Here is a 6,651-nt window from a genome sequence, read left to right on the forward strand (position 1 = left end):
ATATGACTGCGCCATCTTCTCCCTGCGTTCTCCTCTAGTTGCCACCATTGACAGTTCAATCTCCATTCTTGTAGGAGCGATCAAGAAGCGTTCTTGATATCAGTTTTTGGAGAAAAAACGATTGGAAGTCATGCTCACATACCCTCCATCGAATTCTTATTGAAGAATTCGGTTCTTGGGAAGAACACTGTTGATTCTGCTCCATCCTGCACTGTGTCATCTTCAGTGGGAGCAGTCTTTGGACCTTTCCTTGGGCGTGAACACCTTCATTAGAGGATATTGTTTTATTTGTATCAGGTATCTCCCTCTCCTACCTTTTACTTTCAGATTTGGTTCGGTTCTTGGTTCAAGGTTGATCTTTGAAAATGCAGATTTTCTAAAACAGGGAATGTGATTCCCAAATGGGAGAGAATGAAATTTTTGAAATTTCGCCTTACCTTTCTATAGGGTTCGGCCATCCATATGATGGATCTCTCATCCCTTCAATATCCTCTCTTCAAGATCATTAATTAAAACTCATTGAATTTAAAAGCATGCACAATTGAATCGTAGGGTGTTGAACAAGGGATTTACTATAGGAAATGCCTTTATTACAGGGTGTCTACCCTCCCTAGTTTTTCTTTTTTTTCTTATTTTCTTTTTCTATTTTCTCTTGTTTTTTTTTGCTAACATAAATGGTGGGTTATGAAGCTGATACTTCAATGGAGAAAGTCACAACTATGATCCTTAATTGTCGGCAAAATAGATCTATCTAGTTCTAATTTGCCTATTTTTCAAAGATCAATGAGGTCTTGTTCTTTAGGACGAAACGTGGCATGGGATGGGGGTTACAAATGATGGGTCAAAAGGCCCAAACAACAATTAATATAGGCATTGAATGCTCAAATAATCCCTTTAGGGATTTAATTCAGGGTTTCTTCATCATCTTTTCTTCTCTTTTCTCTTTTCTCTTTCTTTTGATTTTTTATGGCTTTCTTCATAGCCTATGGAAGGAGATTGCTCTTCATATTCTTCATCAACATTAATCGTAGTTTCTTATTGATTAGAGAGGACTTTATTTTGAGATTAAATGTAAATAAGTAGGGAAAATCAGAACTAGCATGTGGGTGTCATTGATAAAATCATCTTAACTGCCCCGGTTTCTTCTAACTATTTCTTGATTCTCCATTTGCCAATTCACTATTGCATTGATCTTTATTGCCCAACATTCCTTGAGTATTTCATTCTCAACAAAGCTATCAAAAGTCTATTCCCCTTTTTCTTTCTTGTTTCTTTCTTTTTTTTTCTTTCTCTTCCTTTCATTTTCATTCCTTCCTTTTTTCCTCTTTTTTTTTTTTCTTTTTCTTTGAGCTCTTGCTCGATTAATCTAATTGCATTATGCTTGCTTAGACACTCACTAGCTAGGAAGTGTTTATTATGAAAATAAGGTTAACAAAAAGGCTCAAAGGGTCGACTAAGGAACTTTATTTCATATTATCAAGATTAAATGTACAAGGTCAAAAAAGTGGCCAAGGATGGCCTCCCTTCATTTCATTATCGATTGAACGTTACATATTAAAGAAGCATATGTTGAACATAGCCTATGCTTGGTTCATTACCTCCACATTCTAGATACAATTAGGATTCTTTTGGTGGAGCAAATTTATTCACACTCTCATTCTTCTTTCTTTTCTTTTTCATTTTTTTTATTTTAATCTTTTTGATGATCCCTAAGGTGCATCCCATGGATTTGGCTAATTTGCCAGAAAAAGGTCTAGTGATAAGCTCAACTAACTAACAAGCAATTTTTGACAATTCATAAGGTCATAGGAAATAAAAAACGACCAAGGATGACTTCTAGTCCTTTCTTTGATTAATCAACTGAGCACTAAGTAAGAATGGTGCCTTTGTTGCTGGCTCATGCATTATTCAAGGGAATGTGTTATGCTTTGGCAGTTGCAAATCTGCCCTAGTTTGGACAAGGAGGATGACTTTATTATAGATTAAGAGATCAAAAGGAAAATTGAGTATAGAATTCTTAATCAATAACTAACTTTTCTTAGACATGCCTTTAGGACTCTAAGAAGGGACAAACTTTGCCTTCTTCTATAGGTAGACAACCTGAACCTGGATGGACTAATCACTGTTTAATAAGTAAGCATCTCAACCAAGGGAAAGATAAACATTTTATTTATGGAAGTGGTCGGACCCATGAGATGGGCTAGTTTATGTACCCCCTTTAGAAAGGGATCAGGTCGGGCATAGTTCAAAATGGCCTAAAATGATAAAAAAAAGAGGATAGCAAACTAAATGCAATTATGAAAGAAGACTCTCAATGGCTAGAGGTAGGGTAGAGAGCATTGACCTCCTATGTCAGAGATTATATTTAAATATACGTAGTTGGCTCAATACTAAAGATAATATCCAAAACTAGCCAAAGACGACACTTACAACATACTAGCGAAAGGGAGAACAACTTAGTTCAAAGATGATTCTTGAGGCTCAGGAAATGCAATCAGACCCTAATCAATTAGCTTCTAAACTACAATCTTGAGTTGATGGCAATTGTTAGTGATATGCCCCAGGCTTCTATGATATCACAATAGGCATTCTCATCATAATGTTTTGGTTTACGTACCGGTGGGGGTCTCTCTTTAGGCAACTCCAGATATCCATCTTTAACGAAGGCAAGTAACAACTGAGAGTGTGGATAAGGAAGTAGAGTCATGCGCCCTTGGGGTGTGCTACTACTGACGTGATTGTGGACAAACTGGAGTAGGCACCCTGAAAAAAGGATTAGACAGAGTTGTGGTTGCAAAGCTAGTTGGGTTGCTAGATATAAATTTTTACTTCACTCCCTCCTTGATACTTGGTTCTAGACTTCTTTGCCTCAGAGGTAGTTTCCCCTACTCCCATCATTAGCGGGTTAATCTGGCCATGCCAAAGAGATTCTTCAATTATGATGACCCCCTTCACTACATCACTAAAATCCTTAAGCAGTTATGCAACTAGCAAAGTGTGGTATGGATCTTTCAAAGTTTTGATGAAAAGCCTAACCATTTCTTCTTTGGGTATGTGGTGTAGTTTGGAAGCCATTTCATACCACCTATACGCATAATCTAGGAAAGATTTTCTAGGATTTTGAGTCATGGACTCAAGATCTACTCAATCTAGCACTAATTCCATGTTGTAAGAAAAATGGTCTAAGAAGGCTTCAGATACTCCTTTCCATGATTTCTTTTTATCTTCTTCAAGATTGGCAAACCACATTCTAGCATTCTCAGTCAAGCTTTTCTAAAACATTTGGATCAAGAGCTTCTCATTAGAACCATACTAAAACATATCTCCGCAGACTTTTAGGTGAGTCTACGGGCATCCCTTTCCATCATATTTCTCAAAATCGAGTATCTTGAATTTCTCAGGCATCTTAGCATCTAGATACAAACATAATTCCTTGAAGTTCATAAATCCCAAATTATGCACTCCATTCACTTGTTTCATTTCTTCTTTTAATTTTTCCAAATCATCCTTCCATGGGGTTTGGGATGGAGATTGGTGTAGGACTGCTCTGAAAATTTAATGGTTGGTTGGAATGGAGATTGGTGTGATGAATCAATGAACATGAAGGGATGGGGTATAAAGGTAGTATTGTGTGTGGAAGATGCCGGGAATGAAGAGGATGTGAAAGGCGGGAACGTTGTTGTTGTGTTCGGAGGTGTAAAGGCGAGAGAAGGTCCCAATGCTGGTGGTTGGGTGCCTTGATTTGATAGGGGAGGAGGAGGTGGTTCTAATTGGTTATGTTCTATGCAGAAGGCTACAAACTGAGCTATTACTTCTTATACCTTCTCTTAAAGCTTAAGAAGCTTAGTATATGGGACTGAGGCTGGTATGTTTGGGTCCACTGAAGCAAACAAACCCACAAATGAGGAGGCGATTGTAGGATGATTCTTGACTAAATCTTGTGACATAGCTTGGGTAACCAATCAAGTAACTACGCGATAGGTCGGATGTTTAAGATTGCCAAAGGTGCTCTCCTGCCAACATAACTTAATTAGTGACTATTTCTTTCTTTATTCTGCTATCTCTCTCTCTAAACTTTTGCTATCTTTTGAAAATTCTGATTTTTTTTTGAAATTTTTATTTTTATTTTGCACCTTTTCTTCTTCTTCTTCTTCTTCTTCTTCTTCTTCTTATTCTTCTTATTATTATTATTATTATTATTATTATTATTATTATTATTATTATTTTGCACCTTTTAAACTTGATTTTGTTTATTATTTTTTATCTATCATTCTATTTTTTATTTTTACTATTTTTTAAATGATTTAATTTATCCTTTTATCTTGTCCCTTTTTTCTTATTTCTTTTTTCCTTTTTATTTTGTACTTAGTTACTTTATTTTTCTTTTTACAATTTCAATTTTATTTTTTTTTTATTTTTATTTCTTTTCTCTTTTTTTCATCATTAATCTTCATCATTTTTTATTATTTTTATTGCTTTTGGATTTTCTTTATCTATGATTTTTCATTATTTAATTATTAATTATCTCTTTTTTTTTGTTTTTGGATTTCTAATTATTGATTAACTTGATCTAATTTTTTATTTTCTTTTTCTTTTACTTTTGAATTTATGGTTTTTATTTTTAATTTTTTAATTTTTATATTTTTTCTTGACTAAATTTTTAATTAATTTTGATTGATTTTTTGTTTTACTTATGTTATAATTAATTCTCCAGAAGATATATGGTTAATCTTTCACATTTAAATGATTTGGTTTCTTTTTCTTCATTTTTTTCTTTTTCATTATTTTTATATTTTTATTATTATTATATTTTCTTATTATTTTTTTATTTGTTATGAATTTGCACTATAGTTTTTTTTTTGTTTTGAATATTTTATTTTTCTTTTTTTATTTTTAATATATTTGTGCCATGATTAATTTTTCTTAATTATCCAAAAGAAATATACAAAAATTTTCATCCCTTATGAACAAACCCTTTATAAAACTTTATTTCATCCCTTATGAATAGACCCTTTATCTCCGAAGAGTTCAAATCGTGAATCTCTTCAAACCCGTTAATCAAAGATAACAATTAACTATTGGGCTCTTATTCAATTTGGATTCCTGTGAACATATAAACATAATAAAAGAAGAAGAAATCTAGACATATATCATCAACTAAAACAGGTCAAACTTCATACCAACACTAATCTTCAACACAGTAGATCAAAATTTGTAAAAAACTTGACTATGAAACAGAAAGAAAATAGAGGAAAAAGCGACTTAATCTTAGCAGATTTGAAGACAACACTGAAAATGGGTTCATGGCGGGGTTAGGGACATCTAATATATATTAAAGGAAGGCTTTCATGCTACAGCCCCATCATTCATACATGTAGCTTTTTCAAATTTAGACACATGGCATTTTCTGAGAAGTTGTTGCCCACTACCACCATTCAGGCAAGTTCTCTCTTAACTTTTTCCACACACGGTATAATGTCAACAAAGCCATCGTCGCCACCACTACAACCTTTGAAAGTGGTGGTCATCATTGACGGAAACCAACCGATATCACCCGATCCACCAGTGCACCAAAATTTTGTGTTGACATTGACCCAATCTACATGAACCAGAAGAGTGAATGAGTGTTGCAGACCAGAGGATGGTGGAAATGCTGCTAGTTTGGCATCTTACCAGCTCAAGCCAGAGATTCGGAGAGTCCATTATAGAGCCCTTGAAATTCAAAGAAGAAAAATAACACCGCCAACAAAACTTGGGTCAGAATATTCTAACCCCCTTCTCAACCTCCTCTATCAAGCTCCCTCTCATTGTTTACTTCCAAGGCGGTGGCTTCATCCTCCGTAGCACAACTTCCATAATATATCATGACTTCTGCTCAAACATGGCCATTCAATTTCTTGCCTTGATTATCTCCATCAAGCACTGCCTCGCTCCCAAAAGCCCCCTCCCAGCAGCTTGGGAGGATGCAATCGAAACATTGAACTGGGTTATGAAACACACCTCACATAGCATCATTGGAGGTTGAAATGCATTTCAGAATATAGAGCACACCTACAAAAATCAAAATTTTTCTATACCTGTCAAATCCATATTCACATTTTGTGTTCTTCAAACAAGAAAAAGAATATAGAGTGCCAACCTTTCTCACCTTCTTCAAGCTTGTGATACCAAACAGAGCCGGCGGCGAGCCTTAATGGAAGTCGTCAGATCAGAGCCGACGATGAACCTCAAGAAATCTCTGGTTGTTTTGTGCTCCGAGTTCAAAGTAGGTAATGGGTGAATGGGTGAATGAAAAAAATCGAGGTAGTTGGCAGTGGTAGGAGGCTTCTAACGAGGCTAGAGAATCATTGAGAGGAACTAGGTTGTCGATGCTTAATGAAAGCTGGGAAGAATTGTTCGAGTAGGGTTTTTTAGGGACTTATGGGGTTTGGAGATTTAAAGAAGAATTGACAACATCACCGCGGGATCGATGGACAAGAAGCTAGGAATTAGAGGAATCAACACTACCTAAGCTTAATGGAAGTTGTAGAGCCTCGACTTGGCACCAAGAAAAGCAGCTCTAGAAACTGACGTCGACAATCTCAACATTCCAATGCTACAACCAACACCCCTCGAAAGAAGTAATTATTGCTGAAGAGCCATCGATTTGGT

This window comes from Nelumbo lutea, chromosome 4 (assembly GCF_056320005.1).
Source record: "Nelumbo lutea isolate HS-2025 chromosome 4, American lotus-T2T, whole genome shotgun sequence".
Taxonomy (NCBI): domain Eukaryota; kingdom Viridiplantae; phylum Streptophyta; class Magnoliopsida; order Proteales; family Nelumbonaceae; genus Nelumbo; species Nelumbo lutea.